This window comes from Triturus cristatus, chromosome 1_2 (genome assembly GCF_964204655.1).
Source record: "Triturus cristatus chromosome 1_2, aTriCri1.1, whole genome shotgun sequence".
Classification (NCBI taxonomy): Eukaryota; Metazoa; Chordata; class Amphibia; order Caudata; family Salamandridae; genus Triturus; species Triturus cristatus.
Window position 1 is genome coordinate 591,880,223 of NC_140580.1, and position 27,678 is coordinate 591,907,900.

Sequence of the window (27,678 nt, forward strand, 5' to 3'; positions counted from 1 at the left end):
CCTGTTCTATTAGACCAAGTCAAAGGGGCCCAGTTATACACGAAGTTGGATCTAAGAGGAGCGTATCATCTCGTTCGGATCAGGAAAGGAGATGAGTGGAAGACAGCCTTTAGAACTAAGTTTGGGCTCTATGAGTATCAAGTCATGCCATTCGGTCTGTGCAACTCTCCTTCTGCTTCATCAACGATGTCCTGAGTAAATTCATTGACAGATGCGCAATCATTTATTTAGACGATATTTTAATTTACTCAGCACAGTTGAGGAACACCGAGAACATGTGAGAGAAGTGATACAAAGTCTGCGAGAGAATTGGCAATTTGCAAAGTTAGAGAAATGTGTTTTCAATGTCAGAATGGTGGATCTTCTAGGCTTCATTATTTCATCCGAAGGGATAGCTATGGATAAGCAGAAGATAAAAGCAGTAGTGGAATGGCCTTCACCAACTACTATTAAAGAAATCCAGAGTTTTATTGGATTCACAGATTTTTATAGACATTTTATCAAAGAATTCTCTCAAAAGGTGATTCCCTTGACTTGATTGTGGAAGAAAGGTGTTCCGTTTGTTTGGGCTGCAGAAACTGAGGAAGCCTTTCAATCTTTAAAGGAGGATTTTACTTCAGCTCCAATCTTGCTTCACGCAGATCCATCTGAGCCATTTTTTGTTGAAACTGATGCATCAGATCAAGCGGTTGGAGGAGTTTTGTCTTAAAGACATAAGGAAATTGGGCAATTACATCCAGTGGCTTATAGATCACGGAAACTACTCCTTGCAGAAGTGAATGACACCATCACGGAAAAAGAATTACTGGCCATAAAATATGCCTTTAAGAAATGGAGACTTCTGCTGGGTGCCAGGCATACGGTGTCAGTATTTATTGATCAGAAGAATTTGCAGTTCCTCAAGTCAGCATGGACCCTCACTCCTAGACAGCTGTGGTGGTTACTCTACTTTGCAGAATATGATTTTGTAATAACCTACAGACCCGGAAACAAGAACTGGAAAGCAGATGCATTGTCCAGAATCAACACAGAAGGACAGAGAGTAACCATCGAAGATCATTCCAGAATCCAAGATAGTGGGATTTATTGTGAGTGAAACTTTGGATGAGAAAATAAAAGAGGTCTTAACGCCAGAAGAAATGCAAGGTTGGGTTGAAGAGGATTCTTCTAGAGAAATTCGGAATGATCTACCATTTTGCAATGGGACTTTGTATTTACCCACACCAGAACTACGAGAGAGAGTCTTACATGACTGCCATGATAACCCTTTGGCTGGTCACAGAGGAATCAGTAAAACTGAAGAGTTGATTCGCAGACAATTCTTGTGGCACAATATGATCAAAGTCATCAGACAATACATGATTGACTGTGGGGTCTGTGCACGGGAAAAATTAATGCAGCAGGCCCCTCAAGGGTTATTGTGACCATTGCCCATTCCACCTCATCCTTGGCACACGGTTACAATGGATCTGATCATAGATCTACCCTCTAGTCAAGGTTTCAATACAATCTTAGTAATGGTAGATGCCTTCACAAAAATGGCACATTTTGTCGCATTAAAGAACACTTGCAATGCTAAAGAACTTGCCGAACAGTTTAGTTTGCATTTAGTAAAGGCTCATGGAATTCCCAATATCATCATTTCCGACAGGAGGTCACAGTTCTTATTTCATTTTTAGAGGGCTTTTACAAAAAGTCTAACCATTGAAAATAGGTACTCCACAAGCTAGCATCCTGAGACTGATGGGCAATCAGAAAGGGAAAACCAGGAATTAGAGTAATATGTGAGGTTTTATTTGTTGGATCAGGAAGGTGATTGGACAAACCTTCTTTGGGCAGCAGAATTCGCACATAACAACGCAAAAAATAATTTTACTGGTTATTCGCTTTTTTCCCTGAATTATGGCAGACACCCCAATGCGCTAGTATGAGAGAAATCACAGTACCAGCAGTCAAAGACTTAGTGCAACATTTCAATAAGATTCCTGATTTAGCAAGACAAAATTTGGCACAATCTAAGAGTCAATATAAAAGTTATGCAGATAAAAAAAAGAAAACCAGAAGACACTTATGAAATAGGGGACAAGGTTTGGTTAAGTACTATAAATATAAGATCGAAAGGGTATCGAAAATGTCAACCTCGTTTTATTGGCCCGTACACCATTAAAAGTAGTATAATTCCAGTGACTTATAGACTAAATCTCCCTCCACAACTAAAGGAGTATCCTGTGTTTCATTTCTCCCTGATAAAAAGAACCTCGTCAGGCCTCAGAGAAAAGACTCCTCCTAGGTCAATTCAGACTGAAAAAGGTGAAATATTTGAGGTAAAGAGAATTTTGGACTTTAAGAGAATTCGTGGGGGGTTGTTCTATTTGATTGACTGGAAAGGTTTTATCTTTCTTTTACTAGGAAATTTTTATTACCGATATTGCGCAGATATAAATTTTCAAGTGTAAAGCGGCCTTTTATTTCCTTCTGCAACTCAAAGACTCTGATGTTTGCTTTGCTGTCGTGAGCTTTTTGAAGTGCACTTTAGCAAAGAGAAGTAGCATGTTGTTCTAATCCAAAAGCACTTTTGTAGCCCCAGTGTATTGTTTAAATGTCTACTGTTGTTGCTAATTTCATTACCTTTTTCTAAGAATGATCTTAACACTTATCATCAATGCTATATGCTTAATACCTGCTGCTGTCAACGGATCCAGTTCAGTTGCACTGCCACTTTAGGTACGGCTAATTTATTGTCTTTGCCTGTGGTTTTATCCTTTTTAATGGAAAATGTGATTGTTGCTTCTTAACCCCTTGAGTGCCCATGACGAGATAGTCTCGTCATGGGCCGCGGTTGCGCTGTGCCCATGACGAGACTATCTCGTCATGAACCCCGCCCGCTAATTCAACGCCCGGCACAGGGCGGGGAAAGGGCGGGGCACACAAGGGGTTAAATGAGATTTGATTATAATGTTGTTTCTTTTTTTGGTCTTTTCACCTTTTATGATCTGTCTTCCGAAGATCGAATAAAGACAATTGAATTGAATTGACTGGAAAGGTTATGGACCTGAGGAGAAATCTTGGGAGTTGCATACTGATGTCGATGCTCCAAGATTAATTAAGGCTTTCCATAGTCGATATCCTCATAAGGCTCGACCTGGGGAACAGCCCTTGCGGAGGGGTACTGTCAGGAACCACCGTATTTGTTTAAACAAGGAACACCAAGTAGTCAGTGTGTTGGTAAAGAAAGGCAAACATGGAGATTCACTGACTAAACAAATCGAAATTAAGCCCAAGAAATCGTCTTAGAAATCTCTACTGATTTCTTAAGATGGCTGCACTTTTGAATTCAAAGGTCAGTGCTCTAGTTGTTCCTAAGCAGGCGCTCAAGATCAGTGAACCACACAAAACAGGAGGTAGGGTGGAAGAACGGCCTCAATCAAATAGCAATTGCTGAATGTTTAAAGAAAGCACACATGTTTTTTGAAAACTGCCCTCACCCACAACAAGTTGTGGCATGCTTCATCATCGGCCTGCTACTAACGCCTCTGCGCAAACCAACGCTAGAGGCGGAGCAATAGGGAGGGGTAGACAGTACAACAATGATACAGACAAACAAAAAAAAAAAAAAAAGGCTGGATCCTTTAGTGCAGAAAAGATGAGTCTTAAAACTGAACCAGGGATATCTCTATAATAATTTTATTCCTGGATTCCCCTGTCAGATTAAAATGGTATTTATATGTAAAGAGACTATATACCAAATGGATGGTGGTGGAGTGAGTTAGTTAAGTGCTCACCACCCCTCCATTCTGCATAGCAGTCGACATGTTTCTGCCGGTTCAAAGTTAAATCTCCGGCATTCCTCAGGACAAGTTAGATCCCCATGCCCTTTTGCCAAACCCCTGTTATTACCCACTGTTGTGGGTTATACTCCACCTGTCAGTCTGGAGTTCCTCTTATAACTTACTCAGAGTTTATTAAGCAATTTGCTTAAAAAGGCACTGGAGTAGAGAGCGACCCTCTGTAGTCACACATTCATCAAGAGTGGTGCGCTGCCTCCGGATTCCGTCTCTCCTGGTGCCGAGTACTCGGCACCAGGAGAGACGGAATCCGGAGGCAGCGTTGGTTTGCGTTGGTTTGCGCAGAGGCGTTAGTAGCAGCCCGATGATGAAGCATGCCACAACTTGTTGTGGGTGAGGGCAGTTTTCAAAAAACATGTGTGCTTTCTTTAAACATTCAGCAATTGCTATTTGATTGAGGCCGTTCTTCCACCCTACCTCCTGTTTTGTGTGGTTTACTTAATTCTTGAGGAGGATGAGGTAGGGTTTGTACCTTCTCCCCCTTTTCTTTATTGTGAGTAATAGCTCAAGATCAGTGAACAGTGTGAAGCGCGCGTGCAACCATTCTAGCGGCGCACTTCACTGAAGTATTCCATTAGAGTAGTGGCTTTTCTTAGATTTGCCTCAGTTCATCGGTAGATTAGTGTTAGGGATAGCTTTTTGTCGCACAAGCTCGACAGATAGAATAGGTATTCTTAGTATATCGGCTGTTGAGAGTTTTTCCCTTTGATGACAGCGCCCTGTGTTCATTGTTTTGATGCTCCGGTCAAGAGTTGGATATTTTTCTGTCAGCAGTCTTGTCAGAACTCAACCATACCAAGTCAGAAGTATACTCACCTATATGATCGTGAAAAGGATGTGTTTTCCTTCAATCTCTATGGTTCCAGTCACGCAACTACTCTAGGAAGAGAATAAAACAAAAAAGTTTCAGATTTGAAAGTAAATGAAATGTTCCAGAGTGTCAGGACTATTCAGTGTATGTAGTAATGTTCTAAGAGACTACAGAGGAATTATCCATTCAAAAGTATGTAGGAATTTATATAAAACTTAATTATTTATTAGGAATATCTATTTCATATATTGTTATGTTCTTCTGAGGAATAAATAATCAACATAAAAACAATAGAACATCATTCTTAACAATAATAGAGAAGCTAAAGCCCGTCAAGATTAGGGGAATGTTCTAAGGCATAAGTAGAGAATATTAATATATGTCTTGGAGGTTAGGACAGGGGAATTTTTAATGATTTTTGATGCTTTACAGAGTACAAACCTTTTCCTTCTATACTTGCCGACCTTCCCCCAGTGACGGAATGAGCACTGATGGCACGGTTGCGCCTGCCATTTGCGATCCATTTATAAGCTAATTTTCGTCACCTTGCTCATTGTGCATCATTTTAGACAGCATTATTTCTCAGAGACTGTCACTGCACATTATTTTCTCACCATTTGGTCTTCTTGGGAGCATTTGAACTTTGTTGAAATTATTGTCCTTTCACTGCATTTCCATTATTTTCTATGTGAACTGCTCAGGTCTTCAAGTCTTTAGATTTCGGATGGCATTGTTGGTATTTCTTCCTGCTTACTCGTCTTTGACCCCATGGGGGACCTTAGAAACCATAAACTAAGTACACCTGTTAAACCTATTTCCTTGCAATATTCATTTGACACAGACAATTCCTTTTCTGTCCTAAATTCTACAATGGAAGGTCTTGGTAATCATCCTCAAGACGCTATCCTGTCTTGTTCTTCCTTCACTCCTTCACCTTCCTCAAAGGCTGTCTCTAAAATTCCTATGACAGCACCTCTACCAACTAATAAAAAACTGAAAAAGCATCCTCCCTCGCCCATCAAATCCACTGCCTCTGTAACCATAGAACATATTCTAGATGGAATTGACGCATTGGAACCTTACGTGGAAGAGACCAATAAGGAATTTAAGCAGTTAAATGATAAGTAGTCTTTTACAGAAAACAGAGTTAATGTTATGGAACAGCAGATCGGCATAATAAAAGACACTGCCCAGGATGTAAAACTTCTCGAAACAGAAGTAGTGCATCTTAAAGAAATGACAGCAGACTTGGAAAACTGCAATAGACTAAATAACCTTCGCTTTTATGGTCTAGCTGAGGGTGTGGAAGGCTCTCAACCCATTTAATTTTTTCAAACATTTAGTCTTAAAATCATAGATATGCCAGTAACTACACAATTTTATATACAAAGAGCTCCCAGACTTGGCCATCGACTCCATCTATCTTCATCATCACACAAACTATGCGGAGTTTCATCTTCTTTCTGGAATATCAGGACCTCCCTATGGTGAATAAGCAGTATACTCCAAGGGCTGAGCTACTTGGTCTGACGGCTTACTGTTTTTCACTCAGGATTACGCCAAACCTACAGAGGACAGACAGAAAAGGTTTTTAGACATGCGTCCTGCTCTACACCCCCTTGATGCCTGTTTTGGTCTTTTCCACCTATGTTTATTTAAAGTGACATATATAAACAAGACGACATAGGAGGACCCTTCTCTATTGCAGAAGTTTATTGAGAATTGTAAAATTGAAGCTATAGATACTAAACTTCTGCATTCCTAAAAACTGCTTCTGTGCTTAATTATATATTTATATGTTATGACTGCAATATTTGATCACATGGTATTATGGTGTTTCATTCATGTTTTTGTTTTACTTGTATCATATGTGCTAACAACATACCTATTATTTTCCTCCCATAGGATCCCACCTTCTCCTGTGTCTCATTCCGGTCGCGTTATCTTCCTTTTAGAGTCTCAACACCCCCACTCATTTGTTTGATAACCTGGTATGTTAATTGTATCCTACTGTCCTCATGACTGTGGTTATGTTTCCTTTATGCTTTACCTTCTTATTACTCCTTTCTTCCTTTTCATGACTTTTTTCTCTTATCCATCTCCTGATTTTTCCATGTGCTTTTTATTTTCTTGGCTATTTTCCACTTATCGCATATTCTTCATTCTCTATCTAATGTTGATGATTTCATGTATAAAGTTCTCTAGTATAGTTTTTCATAACAATTATCTTTGTGTAGAGTATTTTACTTACTTTATGAATTGTTTCCTTTGGCTTTACATGTAATTGCATGGAATGTTAAAGAGTTGGGCTCACCCATCAAACGTCAAAGAGTACTGTTTCACCTAGCCAAATTTAAAGCCTTCAGCTCTTTATTACAGGAAACCCATATTGTAGATCTAAAAGCCAACAAACTAGTATGAAATTGGGTTGGGCAAGCTTTCACCTCACCAGGATATTGTGATTCTTTGTAAAAAACACTTAGATGTCACTTTAATATCGCAAGAATCAGATTTGGAAGGCTGTTGGTGTATGTTAAAATGAACAATTAATAAGATACCACTTACAATCTTTAACCTATATGTTCCAACACAACTTGATAAAACATTCTGGCCCAATATTACCCATAAATTGATGTCTCTCACTGATGATAACCTAATTATTGGGGGTGACTGTAATCTGGTTCTGGATGCTTTTTTAGATTGTTCCTCTAAAACCAATTTTGTTCCTTCTTCCATTTACAGACAGTTCACTTCAGCTATTACTCAAAGATCCCATATAGATTCCTGGATAATTTGTCATACTTGTTAAAGGGAATACACATTGTTTTCCACCTTCCATTTTCCCCGTCCACAATTGATTATATATTTGTCTCTAAGGCTTTATCTCAACATTTTTTTCATGCTGATATAGATGCCATTGTCATCTCAGATCATGCCCCAGTTTTGTTAGACTTAGGGCCTGATTTAGTTCTTGGTGGACAGGTGACACCGTCAGAACGGTTACAAACATCCTGTTGGACAAAATATATCCCAAATATATCCTATGGGATTTATATTTTGGCGGACAGGATATCCGTCACCGTTGTGACAAAGTAGCCCGTCCGCCAAGATCTAAATCAGGCCCTTAGATTTCCTTCTTTCTTCTCCAAACTACAAAGAAGACACTGCCGATTTAATACTTCTATCTCATTAGACAATAACTTTTCCCACTTCTGTGACTCTTTTATTACAGAATTCTTTGCTTTAATTGAATCTCCTGATATATCTTTTCCATATTTTTGGGACTCCTTTGAAGCTGCTTCTGGAGATTGTATAGTTACATATGCGTCTAACAAAAGAAAAGTACATTAAAAAAATGCATTATAACTCTAGAATACTCCTACTGCTCGTCCAACTCTAAGTCTTGTTTGGATCAATTAATAAAAGCTACGTTTGAATTTAATAAACTCTTTAAGGAAGAAGAAGCTGTCTCCTTTCTTCTCAAATCCAACGCCAAACACTATGGTTGCCAAAATAAAGCAGGAAATATTTTGGAAAATTATCTTAAGGTTAAAAGGGATTGAGTCAAAGTAGATACCATTTTACAGGAAGATTCTACTCCTGTTTTTTAAGACAAGGACATCTTGGCTGAATTCACCTACTATTTTCAAGCTCTTTATACACCCGAACATATTCCTTACCAAGTTGAAATTACTTCATATCTATCTTCCATTCGTAAATAATTTGATTTAAAAACTGATTTCCCTCTTAGATGAAGATATTACAATTCAAGACATCCAGAATGCAATAAGTTGTAGCCAAAAAGCAAATCTCCTGGTCCAGATGGTCTCCCGAAAGTTACTTTCAAAACTACATCAGTTATTTACATTCTTTGCTTCTTTTATTATTGCTACTGCTACATTGCAAGACGCTTTAATTTGCCTTGTCCCCAAAGATAATAAAGACCAAAGACTGTGTAAAATGTTTAGACCAATATCTCTTGTTAATTTGGATTATACAATCTGTGCTAAAATTCTTGCTTTACCTTTAGACCCTCTCTTAGCAAATTTAATTGGCAGGGAGCAATCTAGTTTTTAAAAAGACAGACACCTTTCTGAAAACACTAAACTCTTTTTCGACATCCTTAGTAAATCTAACAAATATAAGCAATCATTAGCAGCTGTCTCTCTCAATGCTGAGAAAGCTTTTGATCACATGCAATGGAGTTTTCTTCTCACAACCCTTAATTGCTTCAGATTCTGGCAAAAATCCATTAATCTAGTGTAACTCCTATACTTCTCTCCTAAAGCATTAATCTAGCAGTTTAATTTCTACTCCCTTTCCTCTTCATAGAGGGCTTAGGCAAGGATGTATTTTATCTCCTTTATTTTTTATTCTCTCTCTTGAACGTTTTTTGTCCAAGATTCAACAACATACATGGCTACAAATACGGTCATAAATTCTCAGTTTATGCTGACAATATTATTTTATATATTTCTTCTTATAATTCTTACCTACAACCATGTCTAGACACAGGGCCCGATTTAGATTTGGCAGACAGGTACTCCGTCAGAACTGTGACAGATATCCTGTCCGCCCAAATATAAATCCCATAATATCCTATGGAATTTATATTTTGGCTGAAGGGATAGCCATCACTGTTGTGACAGAGTAACCTGTCCGCCAAAATCTAAATCAGGCCCACAGTCTCTGATTTCACCTCAATCTCAGGTTATAAACTATATTCAGATAAGTGTGAGATTCTTCCTTTGAATAAATGGTGTTTTAAACATGACTTTATATCATCAAACGTTCTCTAGAATCCAGTAAAATGTTTATATTTGTGTATTTTATTTACAAATTCCTTAAAAGATACAGTCACCTTTAACTTCTCTACCCATCTTAGAACTTTATCCACTCTTATTTCCTGATGTCATCCACTTTATCTCTCCTGGTGGGGTAGGTTGGATTCTATTAAATGTATGTTAAGTCCCATCATCCTTTTCTGTCTTTATGCAATTCCCATGAATATTCCTTCTTCTGTTTTAAAAAAATATATACTGTGTTAGCAACATTTTTATGGAATAACAACAAACCTTGTATGTCTCTCTAGATTACAAACGTGTAAATTTCATAGAGGAGTAAATGCTCCTGATTTTCAGTCATATCATACTGCTTTCTTTGTGAACCACTCAGCTTTTTAGCAAATAGACCAATATATACAGGATCCCCCCTTATGGACCAATGTAGAGTTATTTTTTAATTTTCCCTTTTCCCTTTCAGAATTCTTGTCATTTACTCAATGTCCTTTCTTCATTTCCCTTCCTATTCTTAAGAATGCTTGCAGAATATTATGCCCAATCTATATTTCCTCTTCCTCTGTTATAAATCAATTCCTTCATTCCTCTATTTTGTATAACAAACTCATTAAAATTAATAATAGAACTGTATATTGGAAATTCTGGAGAGATAAAGGTTTATTATGGCCATATCAAACGTTTCAAGATTAATCTTGTATTTACTTCACACAGGCTCAATCCCTTTTGCACCATCCTCCCTCATATGAAAACAGATTTAATTGTTTGATTTTGTCCATTTCTAATTTTGACACATCTCTTTGTTCAACTGCCACTCCAAGCTCTCCCACCACCTTTACCACAACCCCTCTACAGTCCTTACTATTAACCTTTCCCACAGCCTCCCGTATTTATGGTATTATTACTTTTTCCCCAGGTATTAGACAAAAAACTGTATTAGAGTTACAATGGGATTCTGATTTACAGATCTCTTTTCCTCTTTCTCTATGGAACAAAATATGGTTCAAGTTCCGTAAAACGTCTTGTGACGCTAACGCAACCCAAACTCTATTTTTCATTTATAATAGACTTATGATTACCCCAGCTAATTTACACAAATATAATCCAAATATTCTGTTATCCTGCTGGTCATGCAATGCCCCTGTCTCAGATGTAAGGCATATGTTATTTGACTGTCCTTCCACTTATCAATTTTGGTTAAAGGTTTGGTCACAAATCAGTTCTATCCTTCATATGCATACACCTTTCGATTTTACAAATTTATTTTAAGGGAGTCTCTCTGATGCTTGGAATGATAGCGCTTTTAATACACATATTGTTGATTTACTAATTGCAGTTGGATTCCAGCAAATAACAAAAAAATTGAAAATTATATTGCTATATCTTTTCAAGCATGGTGGTATGGTGCATGTTATAACCATAAACTAGACATATCATATACCACCCTACTATTTTTACATATCAAGACAAACATTCTGTGGTCTCCTGTAACATTTTCCTTGATTCCTATGCTTTCCATGCTAACCCACGTCAACCCTTAATTGATGAAGCAGCTGAACCTCCTTGATTTACATGTTTTACTGTTTTACTTCTTAACTATTGTGCAATTATTTCTTTCTCTCAATCAACCAGTTTATCATTTGATATACTCAGCATTTGTCATAGTTATATTAATTTGTCTCACTAGTTATAAGTAATATTTGTATCCAATGTTTCTTTCCCTCTCCCTGTTTTTGTCCCCTACTTTTCATACTTTGATTATATGAACAGTCTCTTATAATGTTGGTATTCATCTTATTGTCCTCACTATATTGTTCACTCAGCGTATTGTACATTATTGTTATTGTTCCTTTCTTTAATAAAAGTTGTCTTTAAATGTAAAAAAAAGAAGAAAAAGCATGCAGAGGATCTAAAACAGACCCTTTTGAAAACCGTCAACCCAACCCAATAATAGGGTGCACGGATAGTCTGTGCCGAAGGAAAGAAGCTAAACTAATTATGATGATGAGAACCAAGATGAGAAGGCCTCAGTAAAATTCATCAAACCAGAATGTGCTTCAATTCAACATAGTGAGCAGAGACACACGTAAATGAACCAAGGTCATGTGACGTTACAGGGATACCAACTTTTCACCCTGGTTGCCAATTCAGAGGATATGAATTTAAGTGAACAAGATATGACGTTGCTACAGTATGACCTACTTTTCATAACACACACCAACTGATTGTCCACAGGAAATGCTGTCACCATGATGATGGGATTCAAAAGCATTAGAACAACACTAACACACTTATGCAAACGCTGCCATCTTTGTACAAACAAAATTCTAAACTTGAAGTAGACAGTAATATATCACTATCTTAACAAGATCCCAAACAGTAGGCTGCTACACAGCTACACTGTTACTTAAATATTTGGGCCTGATTCACAATGGTAAAATTACACTATTGTGTAAGATTGTTTTTTTGGTATTCACAAACTACGAGTTAATATTAAGTTTACAACTGCAGAGACTCCGCAGTCGGGCGGAGAACTCCGCACATAAAAAGATAGGACAGGCCTATCTTTTTGATGTGTGGAGTTCTCCTTCCCGACAGCGGAATCTCAGCAGTCGTAAACTTACATTTAAGTTGTAGTTTGTGCATGCCATTAAAAATGTAAACTTATAAGATTACCTTTGTTAATCAGGCCCTGAATAAAAGAAAATTTAACAAGCAATGTGAGAGATATTAGCTGTATCAATGTCAATGCCTTTCAGCCATGTTGTATAGCAGTGTCATAGCACTTATTTGCCCGACTTTCAGCCATGTTAAACAGCAGCCATGCGGTTATACAACTTGGCTAAAAGACATTGACCAAGCCTTTTGCCCTCGATTGCACTTTTAAAAATCAGTTTCAGCCACACCGCAAAGCATCTACGTTGCTGTACAGCGTGGCTGCAAAGCCTTGGCAAAGCAAATAGCTCTTATATGGTGGACCTATTGACTTTGCCAATGTTTGTTGAGAATTGGGGCTTATTTTTCATCATTAAAAATTGACCCATGGCAGAAGCGAGAAAGACGGAAATAGAAAAAAGGCAGAAGATGAAAAAAAAACAGTGACAGAAAGAGAAGCAGAGATGAAAAGGAACTTAAGAGAATAAGATAAAGAGGTAGTAAATGTGGAGGTTGAAGAAAGAGGCATAAAATGAGATTAAAGTAGGCATTCTTGGTATCTGGTATCCCACAATTATGCAGCGATTATGCAGCGGTAGTAATGGCCTTCAGAGAAAAATCAAAGTGACCCCCTCAAATTATTATTTTATTTATTTATTGTATGTATTTATGTACTTATTTATTTATTCACACGTTAAACAATATATTTAACCCCAGCCAGGCCAAGCGCCACCGTCCGTCATGGAGCAACAGGGAAAGAAAAAACACTGATCCCGGCCACCCACAAGCACCACCATCTCAGGAAGCAGTTGCCCAGCACTTCCTCAGGTACATGCCACCATATACATTCGGAGGGATCAGGCCACTGCAGCACCACAATGGCGCATGTGGATGGTCATTTTCAACAATTATTTCAAAGACACTAAAGAAAGGGACAGATGAAACAAAATGATCAATCCTCCTTCACTATGTGAGGGAGATCTTCAAATACTTCCGCAATATCCCCAACACCGGAGATTATGCAGACTACAAAGGTGCCACTGCATCCCTGCGCACCTACTTTGACCCCCAAATGAACCTGTATTTGAGCAGTTCAAACTTCAGCAGGCCCGCCAATAGACGTATTCTATGCTTGACTACGGGAGCTCGCTAGTACCGGCACAGATGATGCCTCCCCAGAAGGAAGTGTGAGCCAGATCATATGGGTCTGCAGGTCAGCTCCTGTCCGGCGCCAAATCCCCTGCTGAGCCAGTATGCTGCTAGATGAAATCCTCACCCTGGCCCAATCCCATGACAAGCAGAACAGATGGAAATGGTTTTTAAAAATTCTCAATGAAGCAAGAAGTTAACCACAGGCCATTAAAAGTAGAAACTGCTGCCACAGTCCCGAGAGGTCGCCGGAAGCCATTGCCCCCCAGAGGAAAAGCCCAGCTGTTGTGGTTTCTTGACACACCCTCTCCAAGAGTGCCCAGCCAGAGGTAAAACATGTTCGGCCTGCCAGTAACCCAACCATTTCACCAAGTTCTAGAGTGGAGGATGCAAGACCTCTGCACAGTGAGGATGCACCACTCCAAGGCACCAAGGAGTATGAGCCTTCGTGTATGTGGACAACCTTCCCACACTGGCAAGCCTTCACTGGTCCCGTACGACCACATCTATGAGGAAGAAGACACAGAGATATTCATCATCTTATGCACATTGAGCACTTCAGATGGCCCAGACGAGGCTCGTCCAACCTGACAGGTCAACGTTGGTGGCACTCCCGTCATCTCCCGCCACACAGGAGCACCAGTAAACGTCACCAGCATGTCCCAATTCCTGATGCTGAAACCTCACCCTAAGCTCCTACCAACCACTGCCAAGATCTTCGCATACGGAGGCATGGCTCCTCTTCCTTTTAAGGGCATGTTCTACTGCACCGTCACTCATGGCCAGTCAGTGTGCACCACCAAGATCTTCGTCAAGTCCGAAGGTGCTTAAACTCCTCAGCTGTAAACTGCAGAGAAACTACAACTGATCAAGTTTGCAACAGCCATCGATGCAGCAGCATGCTAGAAGCCTACACTTATCTCTCCGGCAGACTTGGCCAACTCTAAGGGTCCCCAGTGCCGCTCCATATTGACCTGTCCATACGATCAGTAGCCTTACTGTTAGAGAGAAAATATTCTCATTGCTGGGTTACCACCACTGCCTCATACTGGATCTCAAAAAGCAGAAAAGACCACAGAGCGATGAATTACAACAGCATTTATTGTAAACACACTCGAGTGGAGAGAAACCCACTCGAGTGGGGAGAATTGGACAGCTTAGCTTTGCTCAGAGTTCTATGCCTGGCACAGGGACACACAGATATTATACATCTAATAGCAGGTACAAAGGGAAAGACACGTTTGCAAAGTTACACATAAGCATGGAACATCCCTATGAGCATACCATTAGTCACATTAATCTGTTATCACAAGGCAAATACTGGATACTACAGGAGGAGAGCTGAGTACATAATCATGAGCAAATTACTAATTGTCTGGTTTACTTTTAAACTTGCACAAGGCAATTTGTAGCTGGAAAAACAGCATGTGTGGTTAAGACTTTGAGCACAGACTCGTGTTTCTTGTGATCAGCAAAGGAAAGGGGATGTAAGCAAACAGTTTGTAGGAGCAAGAAATGACAGAATGGCTATAAAATGTGAGAAATAGGTTGAATGGAAGAACTAATGTTCACAATGTAGGTTACAGGCTAACATTACGCCACAGACGGGTCTCATATCACCTTCGCCTTGCTTTTGATGCGCAGCTTGGGAAGCTGAAAGAAACGGGGTGATCAAAAACGTCTTCTGCCCGACCCCGTGAGTCTTGCCGATAGTGGTAGCAAGCAAACCAAAACAGCCCTTCTGCAATTGCATATGCATAGGCTTGCGGCTACCCATGAGGGCCATTAAGCGAAAACACCATATCACACCAACAATTGATGCCCTCATTACGGATCTGAATGGCTCTCACTGGCTCCCCAAGCTAGATCTTAATTTAGGCTACCACCAGCTTAAATTCCTGTAAGACTGCTGCTACATCACCATTGGCTTGACTCACATTGGCCTTCATGACTGCTGGCACCTCAATTTCGGGATCTCCTCTGCAGCAGAAGTGTTCCAGAACGCCGTTCACGTGGTCCTTTTGGGGCTGGACGGCATCATAAATGTCAGCAAAAACATTCTCATCCATGCCACCGCAATTGAGATCCACCGGAGCTGCCTTCAAGCTGCCCTCACAAAACTACGTGTGGCAAGCCTGACTCTGAATCAACAAAACTTCCAGTTACTGCATCACAAAATAGAATTCTACTGTTACATCTTTGTATGAAAGGGGTCAAGGTCGATCCTTCAAAGGAGTAAACATCAGAGTTGCAGTGACACCAACATCTCCCTTGGAGGTAAGAAGCTTCCTAGTACTAGCAACCTACTGTGGGAAGTCCATCCCAAATATGGGTATGTTAGCCAGCCCTCTATATGACCTGATGAATTCCTCTGCCCTGTGGACCTGGGAAGGAGAGGAGGACCAAGCTGTCAAAGCCATGAAGGACGCAGCCCTACAGAATAGTGTGATGGCCTCCTTGACACTGGCAAGGACTCAAAACTCGTTGTGGATGATAGGCCCAAACCACGGAAGAGCGATGTGCACCATTCACCTTCACCAGTCGAGCACTCACTGAAACAGAAAAAACATTGAAAAAGAAGTCTGTATGTCTACAGCCGTCCCGTTATAATAAGAACGGCCCACAAACCACTAATACCACTATTTTTGTAGGCAGCCCCACACCCTCCACCACACATAGAAACATGGGACCTTCAACTCCAAAAGTACCAAATGTCAGTGATCTACAAACCAGGATGCACCAACTCAGCTGACTATCTCTCGAGACACCCAAAACCACCCCCTGACACCCACAAAGACTTCAATGTGGGAGCAGACGACTACGTCGAGTGGGTGGCAGTAATCAGATGCCCTCGCGCAATAAACTTGGCTGACATCGCCACAGTGACACACTCTGATCCCTGCCTTCAGAAGTCAATAAGAGCAATACTGTGAAACCAGTGGAAGGACTTTCTTAAGAACTTCAGCGAGCTTGACACCATTTAATAACGCGACATAACCGGCCTGTAAAATGTCAAACATGAGCTTAGCGTCACTGCACAAAGGGGTCCACTTGAGAGGCCACAGTATCGTCATTCCTAGACAAATGAGACTTCATATACTTAGTCTAGCGCACTTTTGGACATCAAGAGACTACAAAAACCAAAACATGATTAAGGGGTAAAGTCTGGTTTCCTTCTATGGACCCAGACACTGACAACCTAGTGCCACCGTGTCACTAGTACAAAGACTGTTAGACCCCAGACAGACCAACCCCAATCATCAAAGAACAGCCCAGTGAAATCCCGTGGCACAACATCAGTGTAGACTTTTGCTCCCTGCCTGATGGGTAACACATGCTGGTCGTGTCTGATACCTTCTCAAAATTTCCGGTAGTGAAACTGCTCACAAAACAAAGTTTGAGCAAACAAGGCGCTGCCTAGACAGAGTATTTGCAATATTTGGGGTCCCCTTAACATTAAAGAGTGACAACGGCCTTCCTTTCCAGAGCCAATATACTGATATCACATGGAGGCACTCGCTATCAGGCACAGGAAGGTGTTGCCCTATTAGCCTCAAGCCAATAAGAGGTAGAAAAACTCATGAGGATGTACAACAAAGCCATAATAATTGGTATGGAACAATAGGAAAATATAGAAGACATTCTCCATAGGACCCTGGGAGCATATATGCACATACCATGCAGTATCATCCGCCAAGGCTCAATTGACGTTCTATTCAGGACATTACCGCTCACGCTGAATCGTGGACACGAGCACCCCTAGACAAGTGGGCTAGTCAGTGCCGGCATCAGCAAAATGAGGCCAGCATAACTCAGAAGGTGAAATAATCGGACATCCATGTGGGTGGCTAGGTCCTAGTCCACAATAGACAGACATGCAGGGGGTGAAGTACTGCCTTCCATTTGAAAGTCGTCCCTTCAAAGTCCCTCAAAGAAAAGGCATAAAGATAACTGCCAAGAGAGAACATGATGAGGTCACACAGAATGTATCAGCCTTCATCAAGTGGCACTTCAGGCAGCCCAATCATGTGGAAGGACAATATGAGGACCTACCAAGAGGTGACAATGAGAGCGATCCCGCCCCCCAGAACTATCCAAGACTCCGTGTAGTCTCCGATTGGAGACTCTTTTGGTGGTTCTAAAAGAAGAACATCAGGCAGAACTCCAAGGACCAGCAGCTAACCAGCCAGAGAGAAGGTCAGTTGTGGTCGCAATTTCGCAGGCCTCAAAGGTTGAATGACTATGTTTGTGAATATTAAGTGACTGTGCTTGCAATCAGCTGTCAGGGACAGCAGAGACTCCAGGCACCAGAACTGTTGTGTATATTTATTTTGTTAGTTTTGAAGTTTTGAAAAGTTTGAGAGAAATGTAGTACACCAGAGGGCAGATAATCTAGTACATCAGAGAGCACACCCACGTGATGTCAAATGCACACACACGCCCTGACCCGAACATGGGATCAGGACATCAGTTAATCAAGGTTTTAGATGGTAGCAGGGAGAGGCGCGCACCGAGCCGCAATCCTGACCTTGTATGTCCTTCAGCATGAATGGCAGCTAGCCACTTACTGAAGAGGGCTGTCCCATGCCAGTCTGTTCTGTGGCCTGAATGTCATTGTCCAATTGCTGATGGAGGCTGACCTGGAGCCCACTATATGTATGGTATATATTATAATTGTTTTATAAAAAACAAAAGGTCTTGGCTTACGCAATGCATGACTTGGTGGAAAGGTGGGAAAGGATTTTCACGGTCCCACTTCAGAATCCATTCGGGACGCTATTGTCCAGGTCCTTCCTGTGCTGCCTCACCTAGACCATGATGCTCAGCAACCCAGTTGTCGCCAAAATGTAAAGTAGACTTCTCGGTCACTTGTCCTATGTGGTGTATGGTAACAGTTACTTTTGGCTCCTGTTATGTTACATGCAACAAAACAGACATTACACATGAACTACACATACATTACAACACATACACAACAGATATATGTATATTCTGATGTTAAACAGTACTTACCTATCTTAACAGCAACGAAACATCACTGTCGGGATTCCTCTGCCAAGAGACCGCCAGCTCATCTGGAACATTTTAATTGGCACAGAGGTATACCGCCAGCTAGACGGCAGCAAAGTACTCCATCCGCAACATTGTAATACGGCAGGCGGAAGACAGCCAACACCACGGTTTTCTTGAGACCGCCGCCGCAATGGTCCAGCAGTAAGACCGCCAAACTCGTAATTGAGCCCTGAGTCTGCGTTGTGGGTTCTACATTGAAAATATGTGTACTACTGTTTAACAAGAGCATAGGAAGGCTTGAGGCACTTTAAGTAAGTGTATTAAGGTAGTTAAAAGTAGTTTTATTACTATCATTAAAAGGTTTACGGAGTACCCCGGTACTACCTGGAAAGTACTGCGGTTCTTTAAAAAAAATTGTGTTTTAAAAAAAATAAATTTGCAAAATAATTAAGGGTGGGTGGTTAACTCCACTCCACTGGTGGAGATCACAGAGTGTTTGGTCCTCCGCCCTCTGCTTGGAGCGCAGCGCTCCGCAAAAACTCCGCTAACCGATACGATGTGGAGCGGAGTTTACCGGGGCCAACCCCTCACTGTAATTTGTGACATTACTCAGTCACTAACGCCGCCTATCAGCCTTTTAAAAGCACAGGAAGGCCGGGGAACTCCACTCTCGTCATGGGGCGGTTCCTAAAAACACCTATGTGCGCTCTGGGCAATATTTGAGCACTTCTCCTGGCGTGCCTGTGCACTCCTTTCCATCAATTTATTCTTGCTGTTAAATTACCAAGAACTGCCGAGTGTCATGCATTCATATACACCACAGCCCACCAGGAATGACTGTAAAGGAAGGGAGATCAAATAAATAAAGCTTTTCTTTTAAATCACCAATAAATTAAAAGTGAAAATGTGTCCGGTTTGCCAGCAGTCAGTTGTGGGCTGCCTGGCACTCTGGGACTGGCCCTTGCTCTAAAGTGGATGCAGAGTTATAGCGCCCGCTACTCTCAAACGTGTCTTGGCGCTTAATTTACACTATAGCAAAGAGCGGAAGAGTTATATCTGAAATTGTCAAGTGCTTACCTAAACTTCATGTTTTGATGGCAGAAGCACACGTGCATTGCACGGATTGAGTTCTCATAATAATTATAAAAGCGCGATGGCATCGTCGGGGTCAGCCTGCAGTGATGCTGAGACACATCAGAGATAGTCCGAGCTCCGAGGCTGCTGTAAAAGTGATGATTGCCAACGCACATATTGACAAGAGCTGCACACTCCAACATGGCCCCCGCTTGGTTATTCTTATAATCCGATGTGTGCAGTCTTGTCTTTTCCTCTGTATGGTTTAACCATAGGCTCCTGAAGGTTGCTTATTGGCCAATGGCGGGCTGAGACAGTTGACGTTTAGCCAATGAGAGTGGGAACAGAAAATAAGAGCGCTCTTTCCCCACTTGTTACGATTGTACAAATCAAAAAACAAGTGCCTTGTAGGAGGGCAGTGTTTACAATGGTCTGTCTGTCAGGTGCTTCTATTTCCGCTGTTTACTAGATCCATGGTCTCCTCCCTGAGGCTGTCGCACTCCAGGGCTCCGGAGCCAGACTCTCGCCTCTGCAAGACTGCAACCTGTTGTCCTTTCCTCCAGTGGGCCCGTGTGGAATCGATTTGAAAACCAGGATTACACACTACAGCGGGGTGCGGCAGAGTCCCAGCATTGGGTAGGTAAAGAATGAACATTCCTCAAAATGGCACTGAATTCATTAGGAATAGTAGTATCTGTTTAGGCGAGGTAGTAGCAATGGAATGATGCATCATCATGAGAACAGGACTGCTCTACTCCACCCGCTTGCGGAACTCCGCGGAATTCGGCTGAGTTTTTTTGTGACTCTGTGGAATTCCGTGGAGTGAAACTCCACAAACTCCGCCCAAGCCTAAAAATAATAGAAATACCCTGTACTACACTATGGGCCTCATTACGATGGCGGTCAGACAAGCGTCCAACTGGCATCGTGTCGGAAACGGGACTGCCTGACAAGGAGTGGATGGTCTTGCTTCCCAAATTAGGATGTAACCCCTTTTGCGGCGGTCGGAAAGTGTATATTTCCTATTACGGCTTGTACTGCGGGTGGCAGCACAAGCCGTAATAGGAAAATGACACTTTGTAAACATCCATGCACTGTGTGGCAAGCACCATGTGGTGCCTGCCACACGATGCATAGATGTTTGAGGGGTCACCAAAGGTGCCGCCCAGGCATCAAAGTGGAGGCTGCGGGGGACGGGGCCCTGCTAGGGGCCCCCAAAGTCAGTTTCTGACAGCCTTTCCATGGCAGTTGGACTGCCAAAGAAAGACTGTCGGAAACGTTCATCTTAACCACCAAGGCAGTGCCTGAGCTGGCATTGCCTCCATTTTGGGGATTATGATCCCCCACCCCGACAGGCTCAGAGGCGGAGCAGATTCCCCCCGCAGGCATTGGTCAGACCGCCTGCATCATAATACGGTGGTCAGACCAATACCTCAGATGTCAGGCGGAACTCCACAGTCGAGCTGTCATATGGCCTTCCAGACAACATTGTAATGAGGCCCTATATTTCACAAACACAGTGTACTACAGCCTATTTTTAATTTTGAACATGTTTAATTGTTTTGTAAAAAGAATTATAGAGCACCGCGGTACCGCTAGAAAGTACTGCAGTACTTAAAAAAAAAAACTTTTATGAAAAAAAATAAAAAATTCACTATACTGGACTATATTTCAGAAATATAGTGTACTTAAGTGTCTTTTTTATTTTTTACATATTAATTTTTTTTATTCTTTCTGTAACGATTGCAGTACTTTCTAGGTACTAGCACGGTACTCCGTAAACATTTTTTAAAATATAAAAGTAATAAAACTAGTTTTGCCTGCCTTTACATACTTACCTAAACTGCTTCATTCCTTCCTATGCACTTAAAATACAGTAGTCTACTATATTTCCACTTAAAATTCAAGAATGCAGACTAAGTGTTGTTTATACAACATGGCTGCCTTTTACTTTTGTATAGGCAGTCAATAGCCAATTATACATTGCTGTGTCCTTGGCATGGTCGGTATACCCAAAAATTACTGCGGTATACAGCGGCACAAAATATCGCTATGTTTTTGTGCCTTATAACTTTAACACTACTGAACCAATTTAGAACTGCTTCCAAAAGAAGACCCTTTCTACCCCATAATCTACATTCCTGAAAAATTTCACCTACATTTGTTCAGCTTTTTTCTCGCTAGGTCTGTTTAAGCTACGCTCAACGACATGATATGCACTCCACTCTATGAGATGTTGTTCCACTCTACCACACACCACTCCACTCTATGAAACTCCATGCCACTCCACTCTATGACATGCCGCTCCAATCTAGCACACGCCACTCCACTCTATGACACTCCAAGCCACTCCACTCTACGCTCTTCCACTCTACAACAATCCACTCCACACCAATCCACTCTATGCCACTCCACTTTATTCTAAGCCACTTAATACTGTCACTCCACTCTATGGCACCCCACTGTGCATCACTCTACTGTTTGCCATTCCACTATACGCCATTCCACTATATGCCACTCCACTATATGCCACTCCACTCTATGCTATTGCACTGAACACCACTCGATTCTGCACCATTAAATGTCACTCCAGTCTACGCTATTCCACTCTATGCCACTCCACTCTACGCTATTCTATGCTGTCACTTGACTCTAAGCCACTCCAGTCTACACCAATACACTGTACCCCAAACCACTCGATTCTCCTCCACTCTACGCTACTCCACTCTACGCCACTCCACTTTATGTCAAACTACTTATGCTATTCCACTCTACGCTATTCCACTCTATGCCACACCGTTCTATGCCACTCTACTGTATGGCACAACACTCTATGCCACTCTAGTCTATGATACTCCACTCTATGCCACTCCACTCTATGCTACTCCACTGTACACCACTCCTCTCTGTGCCACTCCACTGTACGCTATGCCACTCCACTCTAAGCTATTCCACTCTATGTCTCTCCACTCAACATCACTGAACTCTGCGCCTCTCTACTGTACGCTACTCCAATCTATGCTATTTCACTCTAGGCCACTCAACTCTGTGCCACTACGCACTACGGAAATCCACTCTACACCACTCAACTCTATGTCACTCCACTCTACTCCACTCTACGACACTTCACAGTAAGACTCTACACTCTCCTCCACTGTACTCTGACACTCCACTTAATGACACTCCATTCAACAACACTCTACTCTCCGATTTGAAAAACTTTTTATTAACAAATAAAAACCATTGAAATTCAATCAAAAAACCAAAGGTTAAAGCTTAGTTATAGTTAGGAAAATTGTATTTATACTTTCTCTACAAACCAAACTTAAAGTACACAGACTTTAAAAATTCTAAAGTGATAGTTATACATTACATTTATAATTTACGCACCACCCTCATTCATAACAACACTTATGAAATCGCAAATGACATAATTTGTGAGAGCACTGTGCATGATAGAGAGGTGAGTTATAGTTATTGTAGTTTGCCTACCAGGCAGGGAACTCCACGTTGCTCTTGCCCGGCTGGAGTATATACAAAATCCTGCTACCGTCCAGACAGGAGTCAAGGAAAGATGCCAATCCCCGCCAGAACATAGTATGGTGCTGGCTAGGCCCGCAAGGGCCCTGGGTCTACCCCCTGCAGCCCCTAACATAATATTGTGTGAGTGTCCCTGGTGGACATCAAGACATCCACCTTAGGCCCTGGGGATGGTGTCCCCAGATCAACTCGGCTCTGGAACTGGGGTCGCGCCCTCTCCACCTCTAAATATATGTTTTGGCTCCGGAGGAATAGGCCCCCCCATGAGGGGGGCCTTGTGCTCTCCTCTCCTAATAGAATAAAGGCCAGGGGGGTTGGGTCCCTGCGGCCCAAAGAGGGTTCAGTCGGGTGATGCACGCACCTTCCCTTACAAAGTAAAGATCTTTGGGGAAGGGGTGCCTGGGGACGTAAAGGCTTGGAGAGGGGGGCCACCTGGACCCTCTCCTTAAAAAAACACATGGCTCCGGGGATGGTGTCCCTGGGACCTGCAAAGGGGGCTTGTTGCCCGTGGGGGTGTTGGGTGCAGGGGTAGGCCTTGACGCCAATCCGATACTGCGCACAGCGGAAAGCCATGCATGACATAAGGTTGCTTGATTGAGAGAGGCTGGCTTTACGTATGGTAATAAAATATTACTTCACATTAAAAAAAACACTCTAGAAATTCGAAGTATTAGAGATAACAATAGCTGGTGAATTTCTGTGTTTTTTTAAGTTCAATCATTACGTTGTCACTAAAATTTTCACCAAACTATAACGTTACTTTAACCTTTTATTGCAAATATATATATAAATATATATATATCACAACAGGACCTCTCTTCTCAGAAAGGAATGAGTCGCACTCCTCACGGTGAGTATAATTTTCTTTCAATTTCAGCGCCGGCAGGCTTCTGTTCCTAAAGCATTTCGGTCAAACATTGACCTTTCTCAAAGGTTAGCCACGGCATCTCAGGGCTGACAAACACACCAACAAAGCGATTGCGCATATTTGTAATATTTGCCCCCTAGTAGGCGCTCGATAGGCCTCGCTTTAGAGCATGCTGGTACTTGTGGTGCATTGTCAGTCCGCAATCATTGCCCTCCAGTGGGTGATACCGAATATTTTGCTGCATTTTATTTAAAATAAAATGCAGCAAAATATTCGCATCCCACTTTCAAGGTGCTGGAGTCCTTACCAAAGTTCAATCCTTGGCGGCGCCTGCTGCCCAACTGCTTTCGCCTTCAACAAACACTTTCCATATTCAGGCAGTTCATGGCGCTCTTTAGTTTGGTGGTGCGTCACTCACGGCGGGACCAAGCCGTTAAGTATCACAACAGGACCTCTCTTCTCAGAAAGAAATGAGTCGCACAAATACTTTTCCTATGGAAAAGTGGTCTAAATATAATATATATATATATATTAATATATATATATATATATGATATATATATATATGAGTAAGCGTACTCGCCACTGCAGTCCTCAGCTTAAAGACGATGCAGACCCAGAATTAGTGCAAAGGTTATATCTTTATTTGTGGACGCGTGTGTCCGCCATGACGCGTTTCAGCCTGCAAGAGGCCTTGATCACATGACGCTCTCATGAGGAGGAACAACATTTAAAGTGTCAAGTGCGTAAATCATTGTGTCACATGGTCAATAGACATAGAAGAGTGTCAATTAAAACGTTTTAAATATAGATAGCTCATTGTAAAATACATATGAACATATAAAAATAAAAACATTTTCACCCTTTTCTAATTCGAGACTGTTAAAAAGTGCAGAAATGTTATGTTGTGACATCAATACATAACAAAGGTTAACTAAATCCAGACCAATACTATGCATAGTGAATCTGGAAGTTCCTGAACACAATTGGAAATATTCATTCAAGATTGAATGCTTAACATCATGAAATGTAAAGAAAATAGGACCCCAGTGGGTATATAAATTCAATGATGTAAGCTAAAAACCAGTACTAGACTGGCTTAAAAAGAGGCAAAAAAAGTTTTATATATAAATATTCACTGAAAAAACCATAGGTTTCAGGCACGTTATAGTTAGGAATTAGCATTTAAAAAACCTTGAAATTCACTGAAAAAACCATAGGTTTCAGGGGCGTTATAGTTAGCTGGACTTTTCACTCGTACAAAACCATTGAAATTCCCCCGTTATAGTTAGTTCAGCTAACTATAACTCACACGCCCGCAATGCACTGCTGATGACGTCACATATTACATCACTCATGACATGGTCAGTGACATCACTCATGATATCACTGATGACATCTCAAATGACATCACGGATGACATCATCCAGTGAATGTGTGTTTTTCTGAAAATTACATATGTTTTATATATGTATATCTCAAGGTCGATGGAAGAATAAATGGGTATATAAGTGTCTAAATGGATGATTTGTTTTTGAAAAATTGATTGTATAACTGACTGATTAAGTGTATCTTAGTGAATACATGGCTTAGGGCCTCATGTAGGAAGCCAAATACCGGTCGGTAACGGCCGATTTTCGGTAATAATACCGTTACCGACCGGTATTTTGGCCATTGGTATGTAGGGAGACATATTTTGCTTTCGGAATTTACCGAATCGGTAAAATTACCGATTCGGTAATAATACCGAATCGGTAATGTTACCGAATCGGTAACTTTTCCGAATCGGTAATTTTACCGATTCGGTAAATTCCAAAAGCAAAATCGAGATGTAGGGGGAGTGTGTGTGTGTGTTTATGAGTCGGTATTTACCACCAACTTATAGTTGGTGGTAAATAATGAATGTATGTGTAAATGCATTTTTACGCGCGTAGCAGTGTGCAATGTGGCATACATACATGCCCTTAGGGCATGTATGTGTGCCACATGTGCACACATGGCCGAAACAGGGGTGCAACAGGGTGTCAATGTGACACCCTGCCACCCTTGTATGTGTTCCCCCCATTACCGAATCGGTATTTACCGATTCGGTAATGAGGCATACCTTCCCATCAATGGGAAGGTATGCCTCATTACCGAATCGGTAAATACCGATTCGGTAATCACCGACTAGGAACGAATCGGTAAAAATTACCGACTCATTACCTACATACGAGTTACCACTTCTTAAATACCGAGTCGGTACGGCTCGGTATTTAAGAAGTGGTAACTGGTACGCTACCTACATGAGGCCCTTAGTGAGTAATGTTTAAATATGTAAATATCTGTATCAGTCTCTCACTTTGTGTATAAGTGGCTGCATGGGTTGGTGAGTAGCTACATGAGTGTCTATATAGGTTATTAGTTCGTTTTTTGAGTATCAGTATGAGTGTCTGAGTGTCTGTATGGTTCGGTGGGGGTATTACATAGTGCATAGGTGCATGAATGAGTAACTCACTGTTTGTATGTGTTGAAGACAGCATGTGTACAGGACTGTATGGGTGGATGAGTGTGTGCATGGGTGTGTTAGTGAGTGAATGATTGTCTCAATAGTGTCTTTATGAGTAACTACATATGTTTTAAACTAGTATATGTGACTATTGATGTATATAAGTGAGTATATGTGAGAGTGAGAGATTGAAAGAGTTCCTGTATGAATAAGTATGTGTTTCTATAAGTGATTGTTTAAAAGACTAAGTATGTGTAAGTTTCTGTAGAAGTAAGTGTGGTGGTGTGTGTATAACTGTATATGCAAGTAAATGGATGTTTGATTCTTTATTAGCATGAGTGACTATGTGTGTGAGTAACTCTATGGATGAGTGGCGTTGTGTAACAGGATGTATAGGTGTATGAGTACATATGATGAGTGAGTACATGTATGAGTGACTGTATAGGACTGTTGGTGAATGAGTGGATGTGTATGTGGATCTTAGAATTAGTGAATAGGTTGTTGTAACTGATATTGGTATGTCCATTGTTTTGAAAATTTTAGTTTCTATTTTTGAATGTGTGTATCAAAGGTTATATTAGGGGGAGAGGAGGTCTGCCACTTTATCACAAGGATGATGTCATCAGTGATGTCATTTGAGATGTCATCAGTGATGTCATGATTGATGTCACTGACCATGTCATAAGTGATGTAATATGTGACGTCATCAGCAGTGCATTGTGGGTGCGCGAGTTATAGTTAGCTGAACTAACTATAACGGGGGAATTTCAATGGTTTTGTACGAGTGAAAAGTCCAGCTAACTATAACGCCCCTGAAACCTATGGTTTTTTCAGTGAATTTCTAAGGTTTTTTAAATGCTAATTCCTAACTATAACGTGCCTGAAACCTATGGTTTTTTCAGTGAATTTCAAAGGTTTTTTAAATGCTAATTTCTAACTATGTCTACAGAGATAGGACATGTGAAGAAAGAAGAAAAAACGCACAGAAAGAAAAAAAAGAAATGCAGAAAGAAGCAACAGAAGTCCTCAAAGACGGAGAAAAGTGCAGGAAGAAGGATAACGTGCAGAAAGAACAAACAGAAGAGCAGAAAGAAGCCTTGTTGCAAAATCATCCTGTACCCTCAATTTTTTCAGACGGATACTGGTGGTAACTGAGTCTGACTAACCAGTCCTAGAGCCAGTGCTATGTTAAAAGACACTCAGAATACAGTGAAAACACCTACATACACTAGGGAACACTATGCGTTGGGGTCCCCCTGTGATCAGCATGACCTCCTCTGTAAACCCCTAGTATATATTAGGGCAGGGGATTAAAACCACCTCTTAAAACGCGCCACAGGGCGTGTTTGCACATGTCACCTCGGGCCCCGTCCCCTCACTTCCCCACTGTGTAAACACGCCCTGTGGCCGTTTTAAGTTGGGAGATTAAGTCCCCTTGA

The 27,678-nt window shown here is 41.3% G+C and overlaps 1 protein-coding gene across 5 annotated transcripts in view; it reads left to right on the plus strand.

The window, feature by feature from the left end:
* Positions 1-27,678, plus strand: part of LOC146867704 (glutathione S-transferase omega-1-like) — a 481,051-nt gene that overhangs the window by 109,424 nt on the left and 343,949 nt on the right. For all 5 annotated transcript variants that reach the window (XM_085607050.1, XM_085607035.1, XM_085607059.1 and 2 more), the window contains exon 2: positions 6,562-6,647. The gene's annotated coding sequence lies outside the window, so the exon portion shown is untranslated. The remainder of the gene's footprint in view (positions 1-6,561; positions 6,648-27,678) is intronic.